This window comes from Opisthocomus hoazin, chromosome 5 (assembly GCF_030867145.1).
Source record: "Opisthocomus hoazin isolate bOpiHoa1 chromosome 5, bOpiHoa1.hap1, whole genome shotgun sequence".
Classification (NCBI taxonomy): domain Eukaryota; kingdom Metazoa; phylum Chordata; class Aves; order Opisthocomiformes; family Opisthocomidae; genus Opisthocomus; species Opisthocomus hoazin.
The window spans coordinates 50,395,009-50,412,390 of record NC_134418.1 but is presented as its reverse complement, the minus strand read 5'-3'; the positions used below and the strand labels follow the sequence as shown (position 1 = coordinate 50,412,390).

Here is a 17,382-nt window from a genome sequence, read left to right as displayed (position 1 = left end):
TCTATTTTCTTAAACAAGCAAAAAATACACACAATACTATGACAGATCCAGTTAACAAGCTGGGTGTCATTTCCCTTTCTATAATAAACCTATACAGAACATGACTTGGTATTAACAGGTTTTTTCTATGGTTGCTGGGGAAAAAGGGCAGGAGTCTTAAAGTATTCCCATTACTACTCTTGCAGGAAAATACAAAACAGCATGCCACTATCAGCAGTAAACCAAGACTGAAAAGCATTAGTGATGATCCACAAATATCAGCATAACCACGTGTGTATCTCCCTGGCTGGAAGAGCACTGAGAGGTTGAGTCACTCCATGGTGAGACTCTGGTGCGAAACAAACAAGTGGAAACTCTGACCAAGAAGTTTTGTGTTTTGCTCGGTTGTTTCAACTTGCAGAGCAGGAGGATGAGCCAAAGCCCACGGAAATAGGCAAAAAAATGCCTATCAATTTCAATGGACTTTGTGTTGGGTAATGAGCACGCATTCTTCAGTCATGCGAAACAGGCTTGACCTCGGGCACACATGAGCAAACCTCCAGCAAAATGAAGAAAAGTCATCACTTGGACACTATACATCAGCTCACAATGCTCAGCTTCTGCACCTCTCAAAAAAAAAAAAAACCAAAAAAACACACCACCAAAAAAAGCTCTAGCGCCCTCCCCCCAAAAAAACCCACACACCAACCCAATCCCCCCCAAAACAAAAAAACTCTCAAATATTAAAAGTTTGAGTTCATAAATGTTAATCATAAACAAAAGCATTAGCACAATTTTACTACTCATACATTTCATCCTCTTTACCACAAACTCTCTTAATAACATCGCCTTATTTAGTAATGCAAAACAAAACACATATGTGCACATACTTGCACGAGCAAAAATTCACTGAAAGGAGACACTGCTCATCGGTCTGACATGTTGAAAGAACTGAGGAAAACCTCATGGGCTATTTTTATTTGCTCTCCCAGGATAAAATCTGCTGTCAGCACTGGCCAGTCAGGGTTCTTGTTTTACATTATGCCTTGCTGTAAACGTCTCACTAGATCTCAACCTACAGCAAGAGAAGCCCATAGTTTGCAAACAGTTTAAAAACTAACAGCAGCAATTAAAAAAAACCAGAAGACAACCTCCCCCCCAAAATCCTGAGCCACATACTATGACCTTGCAAATTGTCTTCTACTAAAACACTGCTACGTCCATGTGGATTACGGATATCCTTCTATTTCTAGGCTGGCGAGCATCCAAAATCAGAGCAATCAGGCTCTTTCTCAGAGGTTCTGATTACGATCAAGCAAAAGGAAAACCCTAAACAACTGTAACTTCTGTCTCTTGCAACAATAATATTTACAATGAGAAGTAGCTATCTTTTCTACATGTATCCCAGCACTGAATGTGAAACATCTTACATGCTGCTTGCTGCAAAACCAGCAGCTGTAATACCTCTAAAGGCCTTTTCTTTCCCTGAACCTTCCTTGACCCCAAGCTCTCTTCCCAGCAATAAATTCTTTTTAAAGTGTGTGAAGAGAAAGAGAGGAAGGACGGAGGGGAGGGGAGGGGAAGGGACACCGCCTTTTTTTTTTTTCACAGCATCATTGCCATAATGCCAGTTCCTGCAGGTTTAAAAGAAGACAAATGTGCCTGCTCTGGGACACCGTGGCAGACACGGGTGCTCTCACACGTACAGGACCACCAGGCACTGGTCAGCAAGATTAGCCATGCATTGTTACTCCTGCAGAACTCCTTGTGCTCTCACGGCAACTAGTGGCCCGGGTGGCTGGCCACGTACAGCTGACTGCCTGTTCAGCCAGATGAGGGGTCATTCTCCTCTGTTTTGCTGTTCAGGATTGCCATCCACCCTCTACCTCCCTTCTTGAAATGGATCAAACCAATTCTCATAAAGAGTTTTCCTCCAACTTCAGTGCACAGAAGGAGGTACAGTTTTAAAAGCAGAACGATAAGGGAATAAACAGTGAATAGCTACTTCTTTGGTCATGCAGTTGAGATCACCAGCCCTCCCTTCTCTAAGTTACAGACAAGCCCTTAAACTACCTGAAGACAACAGCTAAAACTCATTTTAATTTGTACATTTTATCATGTAGGTGTCTAGTTTCCATGCACGCCACCTCATCTCATACAGAGTGCTTTTATTTAAAAACAAGTTGTATTGCAGTAGATGGCATTCCTAATTCAGAGCAGAAGCGTCTGCTGTCTACTGAAATGTCCACTTGTTAAATACAGAATCATAGGTTGGAAAAGACCTCTAAGATCATCAAGTCCAACCATCCACCCAACACCACCACGTCTACTAAACCATATCCTGAAGTGCCAGATCTAAGCGTTTTTTGAACACCTCCAGGGATGGGGACTCCACCACCTTCCTGGGCAGCCTGTTCCTATGCCTGACCACTCTTTTCAGTAAAGAAATTTTTCCTAACATCCAATCTAAACCTCCCCTGCTGCAACGTGAGGCCATTGCCTCTTGCCCTATCGCTGGGAGAAGACACCGATGCCTGCCTCACTACAACCTCCTGTCAGGTAGTTGTAGAGAGCAGTAAGGTCCCCCCTCAGCCTTCTCTTCTCCAGACTAAACAGCCCCAGCTCCCTCAGCTGCTCCTCATAAGACTTGTTCTCCAGACCCTTCACCAGCCTCGTTGCCCTTCTCTGGACACACGCCAGCAACTCAATGTCTTTCTTGTAGTGAGGGGCCCAAAACTGAACACAGTACTCGAGGTGCGGCCTCACCAGTGCCAAGTACAGGGGCACGATCACCTCCCTACTCCTGCTGGCCACACTGTTCCTGATACCAGCCAGGATGCCATTGGCCTTCTTGGCCACCTGGGCACACTGTTGGCTCATGTTCAGCCGGCTGTCGACCAACACCCCAAGGTCCTTTTCCACCAGGCATCTTTCCAGCCACTCCTCCCCAAGCCTGTAGCGTTGCATGGGGTGGTTATGACCCAAGCGCAGGACCCAGCACTTGGTCTTGTTGAACCTCATACAGTTGGCCTCAGCCCATCGATCCAGTCTGTCTAGATCCCCCTGCAATATAAGTTTGTAGTTATCCCAGCCTCAACAACTGTGGAGACACTGTTTCTGTCCACCATTAACCTGGCCATTTGGGGTATTTGTCAATATGCTCTTTTATAGCTATGCTACAGCTCGTAACATCACACAGTTTCCCCAAAGCCAGCATTAGGAAGGCAAGCAGAAAGCATCAGAGAACCACAGCCAGCTCAGGCCCTGCGCAGAGCCATGCCAAGAGCGGAGGAGGTCTCCAGGGCCTACAGGTGCCGTCAGAGAAAACCCATGCAGCCAAGCCACCCGCCAGGCCCCAGGAGGCTGTCGCTCGTGCATGCACTCATGCAGCCCCAGCCTCGCCACTGCCAAAGCTGCAGTGTGAACCCCAGCTGCTGTTCCTCAGCTGCTTCTCCAGATTCGCAAGCTTTGATATTTACACTTTCCTAGAATGGGAACTCAAAAAACCTCAAAAACAAAAGCACCTCCAAGCTCTTCCTTACTCCTTTGTGGAAATGCTTTGGGAAACTGGACCTCCAGGCTTAGCTCCAACACACCAAGCACATGGGAGCCTGGGAGCTGGGGGACTCCATGGTCCCAACCCATCCATCTTCATTGGGGAAATAGTTCAAAATCTGAGAGTTAGAATAGTGCTGCACTCTCTGCAGCTCGGCTACACTTCACATGTCACCAGGAAAACCCAAACATCCCATATGTTTGAAGAGGCAGATGGACTGAATGTCTGCCCTGAAACATTAGTGCAGTCTTGATCATTTTCAAACATGTTGCACAAGAAGTAAACACATGCACAATTGCCCCTCCCCACCCCCAACTCCAAATTACACTTTGCTACACACTGAAACAGTAAAATACTCCTACGCTCAATGCAGTCCATGCTGGAGAAGGTAGTCCACTGGATCCAGTAGTAAGAAATCTGGTTCAGAAAGTTCAGCAAAGCATACACCCTGACCCACGACATCATCCAGGCTTGTGTCTGTAACAGAAACCATGAAAAGACCAACGTGCTCTGAAGCCATTCCCAGTGACATGACAATCCTTACACTACAGAGTTTCAGACACTGATATGGGACAATCCAGTCCATGACAACATTTTCAAAAAAAAGACTGGTGCAGGAAGAAATTCTGCCTCTCCTCCTGTCCTGTGTGTTCTCTGAATGAAAATGAAATGAAAATAAACATCTGCTTTAGCTTTAATTCTATTAAGATCATTGCTGGCTCCCAAAAGGAATTATTCCAGCAGCAGGGAAGAGGGTGGAGAATGGCTAAAAAGCAAACACACAAGAAGACGCTCAGTTCTTCCTGAACGTGCAGAACCTCTTCCTCCAAAACACTGAGAGAGAACATTTCCTTTCAGTACAACTGCAGGAAAACACAAATTTATTGAAGCTGTGTTGTCATTAAAAAGAACTCTTTTTTATCATGAGAAGCTGCTGATAAGCATTTCTCAAGATTGAGAGACATATTCTTGTTTAATTTCAAGGCAAGACACACTACTCCCAAAAAAGATCAAACAGAAATCATATGGATGCACTGCAACAGCCTCGTTGCAGCTCCCCAGCTCCGCTGCTCTAAAAGTCTCCATAGAAGAATCGCCACCGATTTACACAGTCAGGATCACATCACACAGTTTTATTCATCAGGCCATCAGCTTGGAAAGAAGCGTGGATAAACGCATAGCACAGAAAGTTACCATATCACACAGTATCACCTAAGCAGCTTGTCTGAAGATGAAAGAACGACAATAATACAAACGGCATCAAAAACGCTCCATGCCAACCTTTGCTTCCTTTCCTTTATGGAAACATTGTCAAGTTGTGACTTGCAGGATATTTGAACCTCATACAGAAAAGTTCTGTTTCACATCAAACACTCTTTCACCAAACATACATAGTTTGAGCAGAAACAAATGATAAGAGAAAAACATTTAGCAGAGGTGCAACCGATGGTACAGTTAGTCAATTATTTTTTGCATGATCATCAACCAGCTTTTGTACATGCTTTCCAAAACTACCTGTCATCACACTGGAGAAATACCAGTTGAAATTTGTTTTTCAAGTTTTTGCTTCCTCTAGCTCCTTCAACTCATCAAGTCCATCCAGCCCTGTTTACTGGTTGTACGACAGCAGCATTAGACCACTGGGCAAGAGATTGAGGCCTCACAGCGCATCTGTACTTCCACGATGATTGTAAGACACCTCCTGGCAAATATTTTTGAACAAAAATAATGTTCCAAGAAAATCCATTGCTGCTGCAAGCTTTCCTTCAAACCACATGGAAAAATGATGATGAATACACCTCTTCCTATGCTTTAAATACACAGCCCTCTAGGTTACACCAAACAACTGAATGTTATAATAGGCATCAGGGAACTGCCAGTTTGCTAAAGTAGAAGCTAAGTTGGCTTTGGGGGGGGGGGGGGGGGGGGCGGGATCAATTCTACCTTTGTAACATTAAGCACCTTTTTGCTCTGCCTCTTCCACGGTAATCTTCTGGTTCAAATTCTTACTTATTCTTTTCCTGTAGATGTTGCCAAGTTTAAAAATATATTCATTACTCAGCCATTAAAAGGTTTTTGCTTCCTTTCGGCATCAATAGGCCTTTCTTCATCAAGCAGTTCCCCAGGAGTAAGTCTAAACATTTCCTGAGAAGAGCTGGGCCCCTGCAGCACCCAGTGACTTTGGCAGGATTTGGGAACTCTCGGATGTTCTTCAAACAAGACAAACTTTTCACAAAATTGAGCCTAAAAACCCCAAATCCTCAAACGGCTATGCGCTTAAAAACACACCCCAGGATTCAGACCAGTATTTCTACCTACGGTCTACAAACCACTGAAGACTCAAAAGAGGAAAAAGAAGATCTGTGAAAAGATGCATGTAATTGATGGTAACAACCTCTTCTCTGCCTATTCAAAAAAGGCAAACAAATGAAAGGTTTATGAATTGGATTTGCCCTCATGCACTGAAATGTTTAAAATCTAACTTTTATTTACTTGTAAACGAAAGCCGTTATAGCAATATCGCACTAGACAGGCCTCGGATACTTTCAAAAAGCCTGTGGCACTCTTCAGCCAGAAACGTTTCCAGTAGGAGTGCTCCAAGCTGCAGTTCTCCCCTAAGCAGCACAGCATCCTAGTTCTCCTCCCCTCCACGGTGACGGGAGCTCTCATACCCAAAGTGACCATTCCTGTGTCTCCACAGACACATCATTTACCCTACGAGCAGAAAGCTTTTGATTGCAAGAGGCAAGAAAGCCTCACATGATTAATATATAACAAACAAACAACCCGCTCCCAAAGTGGTGAACCCCTGAGAAGCCAGAATACAGCACGCAAACAGTCAGAGCCTGTTAGCAGAAAGATGCTCCCAACAAAAAAAGAGCAGCTCACGCCAAGGGCCAGCCTCACGTAACAGCCGCATATAGCAGCAGCTTAGAAAATTTGGGGAAATCTGACAATTGCTTCAGTTTATACAATCTTCACTTAGTCATCTTCAACAACAGTACTTAACTATGTTGCCACAGTCAAAGCACCTGAACAAACCAAGAGGCAGTCTCTTCACTCGCAATGCTGCAGAAATGAAGTCTCTATAAGAAACCCAAGCTTTCAACCTCACCCCATGTACACTGGTATTAATAGAATGCTGTCAGAAATGGTGTTAATTATAAGTTACACAGGGAACACCAAAGCTGTCATTCTCCATCTAAATGCAAATGTACTAGGAGGGCTTCTAAGAAGGTGTGGATGTGTGAAGTGTAATTACAAGGACAGCAGACAAGGTGTTGGAACAATGATGAAATTAAGTCTTTGCTTGATCTGGATGTGGCAGGCAAAGGAGGAAATGTGAAAAATTTAAATCACCAGGTACGTGCAATGAAAAATCCTGACCACTTTGCCTCTTAGAGACAAGGCGTTCTGTATACAGTAGCCTAATTCATCAGGCACACATCTCAATTTCCCCAAGCCAAGCAAGCAGTCCAACTGCCTTTCAGCCCTGAAGGCACATATGCCTGTTTGGGTAGGCAAGTAAAGATCTGTAACTTGAGTGCTATTTCAGTAACTGAGTATGCACAGAAAGATTCAGACAAAGCTGCTGGTCTCTTGGCTGCAGTACTGATGGAGCAGCTCTAGATGTGCAGCCTAGGACAGGACCTGAGTGCAGGACTCCTCCTCAGGCTGCGACAGGCCCCATGCAGCTGTGCACCAAGCAGCCTCGGTTGTGGAGGCCCAACTGTGACAAGACTGAACTTACACGGGAGCAGCTTTTGCAGGCAAAAGGAGCCCATCCATGTCTCTTTTCACTTCATCAGCAAGGATCAAAAAGTTAGCCTGGTCAGGATGCACATAGACACATGCCCAACAACTGGAGTTATTTTGCAGAGGTGACAGTGAATAATGAGTTCTTCTAAACTTCATTGTTTGTATCAAAATGGGGTACTTCAGTCTGCCACTAACACAGTTACACTCTTCTACTGCACAGCTGAGCAAACAGTTTCACGTAGACCAAAGTGCCTCCAGAGGTGTTCCCACAGCACACTCTTAGATCCAAGACCAATCAGGTTAAGCTCAGCTGGTATTTTGAGAAACACACACCCAGATCCCTCTGACAGCATGTTATATCCTGACTTTGTCTGAGAATCGGGTCTGTTTGGGGGAATGGCATTCCCTGCTGAGCAGATCCTGCTCTAACAGGGAGGGGACTCTGACTCACCCACGAACACCCCATGACCTGTCTGCAAAAAAGCCTGAGGAAATGATTGCACAAACAAGAAAGACATTTACCCTTCAAAAGTACTTATATCTTGCCTTCCTAGATCAAAGGCTGCTGGAAGTTAATACAAGACCTTGGCACTATCAACAAACATATGGGGTCTAGCCTTTCTACCAGAAGGCAAACTTCAGGTCTGCCTGGAAGTTTAGCTCAGAGAAAACATCTACTGTCACAGCACAGGAAAACCAGATTTCAAAGGCCAACCACCCTGTTCCTCTTGCTGCCCCCACAGAGGTTATGGTTATGCAGCTAATTCACATTCTTATCCCACTCCATTCTACTTGTTGTCTTTTAAGTAGTCCCACAGTCACACCGTTTCTAAGCACTTCCTGCCTCCCTCCCAAAATCTGCTTCAGCATGCAAGTTTGTAAGCTATTTAGAAAGGAATTCTTAGAAGATCCCTAGCATAGCCTTTATTAAGCACCATCCATCACCACAGTGACTGCAGGATCACATTCAAGTTCTCATCTATCGTTCTTTCTCCCGGATTTGTCCTGGTGTCATCCTGCATTAAGCTTAGGCCCCATTCTGACAAGCCTTGGATGTTATCTTCCTGATGGTTTGTCTGTTTTGAGGCAAACTCCTTCCATCTTAGCTTATTTTCCAATGAGAACAGCCATGCTGCATAACAGAGCCTACAGCATCTGCATTCAAACCACCATCTCAAGTGCCTCTACGTGACAGAGCAAGCATTAGCAACATTTCACCTTCCTTCTAAGCCCCCACCAAATGACCAAAAGGCATGAGTCGCCTTGCTGAATCAAGCAAAGGGTAGCTGAGTTGGACCAATTCAGAAACATTGTTGGGTCAAGGCCACAGAACGCTTTTCACGTGAGCGGAACAGAACTTTTTCACTGACATACCTGATGACTATAAACATCTTGGAAATTGCTATGCACAGACTTACTGCAGTAACCCGCCACCCTCTGCATACACTACGTTTCTAGAAATTCTTCTGGATTGCCCAAGAAACAGCCAGAAACAAGCAGATTCTGACAATAAGCAGACAAGCAGGTAAAAGACATGGCTAAATAGGTTGGTTTGGTTTACAGAGGAGCATATACTTGTATCTTTCCATTCTTCTATCCCGAAAAGCATGTTCCCTTGAGTTGACATTCTTTTTTTTCTTAAAGAAACTCTAACATGTGCTCATTATTTTAAGACACAAAACAACGCAATACTTTTTTCAGTAGAGCACAGTATGACAATCAACACAAGAATTGCATTTATTTTTTTTTCCATTCAAGAAAGCTCTATGAAAAATAAGTGCAGAAAAAGGATTTTTACACAGAAGGTACAGTCAATTTTGCATTTAAAATACTGTCTATAGAGGGTCATTTCTGATCAAATGCTTCATACGCACTTACAATGACATCCCAGTAGCAAGCTTACCCCAGTTACGAACAACATAGTATTGATAGCTATAGAAAGATATCTCTAAAAGCATGAGTTACCTTTACCACAAAAAACGGCTATTGCTTTTTTGCGGTTTTACCTACCAAGTGCCATGTACACTAGGATTGAAACCTTACTAGCACTTGCACCCGTGAAGATGAACATATTTTTACCTGCCTTCCTAAAGTCAGCAGAGCTCCCCACGTAAGAAACATGACACATTTCCAGATCAAAGCCCAGACTCCCACCAAATACTACACACGGAAAAAAAAATGTCACAAAGTCCTCACTTAGTGTCACGCATGCCTCTACAGAATTATTAAAAAATTGATGTGACAAAATAATAAGGAAAGAAGAGAGGAAAAAGACGGGAGAAGTAAGTCACAGAATTTAGTTCAGGGTTTCTTCTTCCAGAAGAATGCCAGATGTTGAGAAACCCATCCAAAAACAGTATCAATAGGCAAGGGAGAAAATACCTCTAATAGTGTCCTCTCATTTTGACTTCCTCAGATAAGCAGGAGGAAGACAGAGACAGCTGAAAAACACACTCACACAAGGCACAGGAACTTTCCAGGGCTGATCTTGCTCCACCCAGTCTAAACACTGCAATACAACATAGATGCAAAGTAACTTCAAAAGGAAGTGACCTAGGATCAAATCTCACTAGGGAAAGTGTCTGTTTAAGTAACCTCAGATGTACCACAGTAGCCCAGCGTTGCAAAAGAACTGCTGTCACAGTACATACGCTTCCAAAAAAGTAACCAATCTTCTATTGACCTGTGCTACCTAGAGTCTGATTTTGTTAAAAACTTACTGCAGTTAAATCTTCCTGTTGCCAGAGTGCAGCTTTTTAACCAGCTGTTTCACATGGAAACCCATCTTGAACACAAGATCAAGATCTGCTCCTCCTCAGAAGTGACCTTTCCCCATTTTTAACAGTCAAGATTTAAAAGTCAAGAGGCGGTCATACAGTCTCGCATCAACAAAAAGCAACCCTGTACTATATCCCTGACTTGCCACAGGGCAAGCGCAGGCATGCTGGCAGCAGGGTAACAAGCTACTGTGCGTCAGCTGCTGTTTAAGTAACTGTTTCAGAGGCTTACCCTGCCTCTGCCACACCTGGAACTTGCTGCAAGGTGGGGTTTTTTGCCACTCTTGATGAAAACGGAGGTGAAGAACTTAGCAACTGCTGTGAAATGTGGCCACGTTAGAGCAGCACAGTGGCAATTTGTTTGGATAAGTCAGTGTTCAGACAGTATAAGGGCAATAGGAAAAATCAAGGTCAGTTACACCCAGCAGAGACCCAACTCTACACCTTCTGCTCTCCACCAGGATTACAGCATCCGAAGAACTCTCACCACTGCCCTACAGCATTATCCCCTCCCACAGTGTTTCTCACTCTCGATTATCTACATGCCACTGGTAATAAAAACAATCAGGCACTTCTCCCAGTTGTTTAAGTCAGCCTGAGACACATATATAAATCTAACTGAAGTGTTCGCTTACAAACCCCAGCTCAGGAAAATGATGCAACCGAAGTAAAACCAGTGGAAGAGTGCCAAAACTCAGGTTTTGTTAAGCCCAGCTGGATCCTCTAGCACTGTGCTAGCCAAATCTTTCTGTCACAGCTCTTTAAGTCAGTTGTATGAGCACAGGAACAGGGAAACTACTACGTGGTAAGCATCAAGCCTTTCAGAGCACAGACAGTCTTTTGCTGCATGCGTGTGTGTGCACAGCTGCCCTGCACAGTGACAAGGTGTTCCCCAACAGTAACACAAGGGCCATAACTGTGATGTTTTACCAACTCATCTACCACTAGCAAAATACCACTGTTTGTAACGTTGATAAGGCATACTTCAATAGACAGAAGTGGTTATCAGCTGCTGCTCAATCAATCTGCAGGCTTTCTTCACTGAAGTGCTGCATGTAATCTCCCACCCTACCCATCTGCCTCCTAATTCCTACTCTCAGCAGCAGAAATCCAGCACCTTGGATCAACTGTTCCAGGCCTTGAATTATCTTTTTTGTTGTTATTTTTGTTCAGTGCAATAAATTTATTGGTAATAGGTTTGCAGGCAGCAAGAGAACCGTGCATTTGCACTAGCAATCCACAAAAAAATGGAATGCGAAAATCAAAGCAGGTTTCTATTTATATAAAATAGTCTCCAAAAGAATGTCTTTTACTGGCAAATCTTGGAGATCTGAGAGATTAGGTAAAAAGTCTGTTGCAAACTAGTACTGGTTGAGAAAGAGCCAAATAATCAAAGGATCAAGGAAAACAAAAACGTTTTTGCCCTTAATATTAATTTCTCAGGCTTATTTTAACTCATTTTTTCACACAATGACAAGATTTTGATTCACACACATATTTCCACTATACTGACTGTAGGAAATGAAACCGTGATTGCTTAGACCTACTGTTTCTTCACACCAACTGTCCAAACATTTTATTCCAGACCTGGCACAGAAGTACTCAGTCAAGTCAACTCCTGTGGTCCCCCTAACCCAACTACTGTTTCCCCAGGGTCCTCACAAAAATGGTACAGTCTTTCCAAGAACATTCTCAGTTGAAAGGTCTTCAGAAAAAGATAGGTTACAGCAAAGCAAAAAAAAACAAAATCTAGATTATATCAGCTATTATAATTCAGAAAAAAAATGTTTAATTTTCCACGTGAAATCATTTTGCGAGTTAAACCAAGGATTCAAGCCTTACCATCTATTTTTCTACCTCAGTTCTTCGAGTATATATAAATGCTTACTGCAGGTGCAAAAAGTCAAATGCAATAAATTTTCTACTTTAAGATTACATTAAAATTATTCATGCAGATGTGCCTTTTGTTCACTGATTTTATAGAACTGGCTTCCCAAATGCTATTAAAAACACCCCATTATTGTTCTCCACTACACCAAAGAAGAATTTTAACAAGATAGTTAGTAAAAAAGCTACTGCAATGTTTAGCGAGCAGCTGCTTCACGTGTCTGCATCTTAAATCTCTTCTCACATAATACTCCTCCTCACATAGCTAACATCCCTGTACACCCAGCTGAGTGAATATGTCACTGGTTTTTCTGTAGGAGCCTGCTATCAGCTGACCATGTCCATGCTCTGCCAAGCAGCTCACAAGTCTATCCAGCCCCACTGCCGTGTGGTCCACAGGTGCCACATCATAGATCTATTGCCACAGGGTGCATTGCACCCTCATTTCACACGCAGCTCAGCTTCATCACCATTTCTCCACAAAAAACCCCTGCACACTCCCCACACTCAGGCAGGTGAAGCACCAGTTTCTGCATTACTTCATCTTGCTTTGCATAACACACAAATACATGCACATACATCACAACTTATCTTTTGTCACTTCTCCTCTTGAGGCAAGAGAACCATCTGTACCATTGTATCGCATGTAAGCCCGTTCCCTTAAACACTTCCAAAAAAACCCTGTGTTTTTCAAAGACTTGATCTGACCCAGCCTTTCCTGTGAAGACAGTTTGCAAGGCTGGCAGGGAGACTGCTGCAGAGCCTAAAAGCCTTTCAGCCTCTATTTCCTACACAGTTAGAAGGGTCCTTCTTTATACCCTCTGCTACCATTCCCAGTTGTGGACTAACATGCACTCCTGAAGCCTGACAGCTTAACACAAAAAAAGCCCAACATTAAAAGGAATGTAACATCAGCCTTCGCATTTGCTCCTTTTGAGACTGCAATCTGAAATTGTTTAAGGAATAAACTACACATCAAATGCTATCATTGGTTTTATTTGCTATGAAGCATAACAAAAGCAAAAACTACAAATACAGCATTTGAATCCATCTCAGAATCATGGACATCTGCAATTCTGCCTCCTGAATCTTTAGCTCCCTGCAACCTATTAAGCACATGAGCAAATCTATATTTCTGTGAAACATATTCTCTGTGTAAAATCCTTCTCAGACAATTGACTGAATCAGACCTAACATGCTATAAACTAGGAACAGGACAGGACTGTAACTAATTTGAGATTAAGAAAAAATTAAAGAGTATTAAAGCTAAATTCTTTCATGCTTTCATAGGAATTAGCAGCAAATAAATAATGCATGAATTAAAGTTTCCTATTCTTTGGAGTTTTCCACTTACATAACAGCATGTACCGAGTAACAGGTTGGACAAGTCTTATCTGCACAGCAAGGACTAAGTAGGAACAGAAAGAGATTAGCCATGTTTGTAGAAAAGATCTGTTTATATGCTGAAAAGCCTATTTAAAGATCTTTCCCCGCAGTCTCTGCCAGACTATAATTATTCCAGAAGTATTTTCTAAATTTTCCATCTACACACATGCGTGCCTGCTAATTTTCCTATGGTTTGTTACTGTTGTTCAATTTTATTGAGGTGTACATGCTCCATATCCGAGTACTTCTCTATGTTTGAGTTTAAAACTGCATTCGAGTCATTAGCCTGACGTGTATATAACAAAGCATCTCATTGTCATTCAAAAGGACTTGGAAAGCCCTCAAACTATGCAAGAGCAATAGTCCATGACAGGGTGCATTAGGCAGGTACCGATGCATCCCTAATGCACATTGCAAAGCATACTCCGCTGCAAAATACATTCTGAAGTATCTTATCTTTCCTTTTTCCTGCTTTTTAAAAATATTTACATGCAGTTCATTTTCCACAAGCTATTACTTTTAGCAACTACTACAAAAAGCTAACCCTTTAAGAAAATAATAATAATAATAATAAAAGCCACAAATCCTTTTCCACTTCAATTCTGAACACATTTATTCAACATCTCCCTAAATTTCCAATTTAAAAAAAAGGAAAAAAAGAGATCATTTTCCTCACATCATCTGAACCTTTATTTGAAAAGCTCCTATCTTTTCCTCAGTATTGGAAGCTGGATGAGAAACAGCAAACTGCTCAGCTTTACCATCGTTAGCAACACTTGTGTGCGGGCACTGGCTCAGCTCAACGCAACAGCTAGCTCCAGTTCTCAGGGGACAGCAGCGTGGGTTTGGCAGCACCCAGAGACCCACTGCAAACACTGGAAATCTCTCAGACTTGCTTGGTGTGGGCATGGCACTTGGTCTGCGTCTGTGTGCACGAGACAGAGAGTCCAACAGGCACGCATCATGTCCCAGACATGCAAGGAAAGGCTGGAGTGACAGAGGGGCTTCTGCAAGTAGGTGAAGTCAGGCATCCTTGTTCTTAGGCAGCACAGGGAAACCATGCAGTAAACGGTGGGGAAAGCGGACTGCTGCTGGGAACCAGCAAGGCCACTTCCAAAACACTTACCTTGTCTCTCTGAGCAACATGTGCTCTTGGAGCACATATTCCCCGATAACCATGCTCTGTTCTGGAGAGCACACAGCTGTATGCCAAATGAACTGCCAGCTCAACACCGAGCCAATCTTTTTTTCACCTGCTGCCGCCTAACCTAGGTGAGATATTCAAAAGATGGACACAGCTTCTGTAAGGACTAATGTGTCTCAAAAGGCTCACAGCAATACCAAAAAATGGTAACGTCAATGTGCCTTTAAGCACATCTCCTTTGCTGCTTAAAAACGTGAGATGTTTTTGTGAACCACGTAACACAGCAAAAGCCATGATTTTTACATGGACGCAGAGGGACAACACATTTTCTAGCTGAAATGGCAAACTACTACATACCAGGAGCTATCTGGCAATAACTGGGCAATGTGCTGATTAACACTTTCTCTCGGTTGTCTAAGGACAGTGCATGCATGAGTATCTCGCCATTATTAATTAATCGGTCTTTGTACATTTATCCTCATAGAATTTACATGTCCCACAAAGTTAATACCCTGAATGAGGCAATTTCTACCTCCAAAAGCACTTGCCATTTTCAGCTTATTTGCCCTGCTTAGCCTGATACTCAGATTGGCAATAAATCATGGTTCTTAGCAGCTGAAGTGTTTAGTGTCTTTCATTCAATATTATTCCCTCCCCACAGTCCCCCCTGCAAGTACAGTAATCATGTACTGAACAGACATTTACAGCACCGCAATTAGGAGATTATTCCATTAGGCTTTGTATTTCTATCTGGTTTTACACTTCCATTAAAAGCATTTTGTTAAACAATTGAGAAACAAACATAATGCAACCACAGGAGTCTCACCAACAGATGCCTGCGAGGCAGAGCCCCTGTGACAAGGCCCAGAAAGGGCAGGCAGTGCTCATGGGCCCACAGAGATGCCCTCCTATCATGCGGGGCCCCAAAACCAGGGAGACGACAGGTAGCACCACTATAGATGGGTCAAGGTGGAGCAAACAAGGGAAGAGTCGACTGCCTGCCAAGAGTTTGGGTGAAACTGGGGAAGAGTCACCGGCTAGACACTTATCTGCGGGATGAATTCCTATAAACACAGCATCATTGCTCATGCCTCTAAGAGAAGAGTAAGAAACATCAAGGAAATCTTACTTCTGTAAAAAGTGACCACTCCCGTCCCTTACATTTCACTACGCATGCGGGGCTCGGAAATTCAAGTATTTCAGACATCTCCAGTGCTCGTGCAGCCTCAGTCCATACATTTTACCAGCCAGAAAACTGAACAATGAAATATGTTTGACATATCTGTGGGTGGTTCCCCTTAATCCTTGTTTTAGACTTTGTTGTTTGGTTTTGGGTGTGTGTGTGTCCCCCTTCCTCCTTTTTCTACAACATACCTCTGCTGCTCTTTCCCAAGTTCTTGCCCTCTGCCTGATCCATTTTAAGCCTGTAAGAACTGGAAGTTACTGGTGAAAGCCCCCCCCTTCATCCCGTGTGTGAAGTTTCAGCCCTTGGCAATGGTCAGTACCAATGAACCCCTTGCAAAGTAAAAAGGCTGTGACAAGAAGATGCTCTTCCTCAGGACCCTGGCAGGAAGCACATGGAGTGAACAGATGTTAGATGCAATTCCTGCAAATGGAAATTAGAGAGGAAGCTCAACTTCAGTTTTATTAAAAATATGCCCATCTCAGCTATGAGAACATATGGTCACATCACAGCAACTGTTCTTTCCTTATTCAAGGAGCAAAACTTGACAGCCAACTAGTAAAACACAACTAGTCAAAGTAGTTGTTGATTACATTATAACCCTTCTATTTCATTGGCTTCCAGACTCCGTATCATTTTGTTCCCAGTTTTAATCTTCTAAGGGATTGGTATCTTTCCAAGATTGTTCTCAAATGGTTGTCGTTTTGTTTGGGGAAACTACCACTCTCAAAGGAAGTCACATCTGCCCAGAAAATAATGGTGCTGATTTCCTGCCAAACTTGTGACCAAGGCTGGAAAATTACACCACAGTGCTGCAGTAATACAGGGGAGGAGTTTCACCAGGCATATGCAGCATTTTGTCCACTCAGCAGTGACTCAGGCTATCTTCCAGGGATACATCGCCTTCTCTGATAAAACTCATCAGAGCCTCTGCCCTTGTAAGTATTTTCATCGTAACAACTAACGGCCTCTTCGAGTCCCTGTCCTCAATGCCTAGGTGGTGACAGACAGTTTGGAAGGAGGATGAATCAGCATCGCCTCTCCCTGGGGTTCCTCATCCCCTGCTCTCCCATGCATTTTCCCAATGACACGTATTCACCGCCCTTTGCTCTCTAAGGGACCAAGCAGATGCCCTACAGTAACCATTGCGTCAAATTTCTGAAGAAGGTTTTAAATTCTTCTGTGTAAGCTGCTGCATTTTCCCCTCACTCCCTGACTGTCTGTTTAGACCTACATCCAGCTTTAGAGCTACATCCAGCATCAAGCGTGGTAAGCCTCTTGAACAACCTGCTTCTAACCAGACAGCTTCCCATGTCATCACAGGGATGCACTTCCTCTGGATTGCTTCATCCCTCTGTAGTCTCTCGCTGTCCCAGAGATTCACTAATGAGGCGTCCACAAACATGATGAATAACAACTCCAACACCAGCTAACATCCCATATAACCCACGTAACATCCAGCCAAGTCATCTGCAGAAAACTAGGTATTTTCAAGAAAGTGCAAGCTGATCATAGGGATTTGGAATTTTTTTTTTTTTTAAAGCACAGGATAACTAAATATCCCTAAAATATCAGCAAACAGTTTCTAATGCATTCTGTGTATTTCCCATCTTGCTCAATTGCTTAGTTGTTGCAGTTACTAAACTTGCAACCACAAGAGTAGACATTTTGCACAACAAACCTGTTAGGTGCAAGTATTTCTGGAAGCCAC

At 43.2% G+C, this 17,382-nt stretch overlaps 1 protein-coding gene across 5 annotated transcripts in view; it reads right to left on the bottom strand.

Annotated features, from left to right (window-relative positions):
• AFF1 (ALF transcription elongation factor 1) overlaps nt 1-17,382 on the bottom strand; it is a 120,345-nt gene that overhangs the window by 72,181 nt on the left and 30,782 nt on the right. Inside the window, exon 1 of one of the 5 annotated variants that reach the window (XM_075421224.1) lies at nt 3,898-3,957. The exons of the other annotated variants lie outside the window; for them this stretch is intronic. The gene's annotated coding sequence lies outside the window, so the exon portion shown is untranslated. Of the gene's footprint in view, nt 1-3,897; nt 3,958-17,382 lie in introns of those variants that run through there. 5 annotated transcript variants of the gene reach the window in all.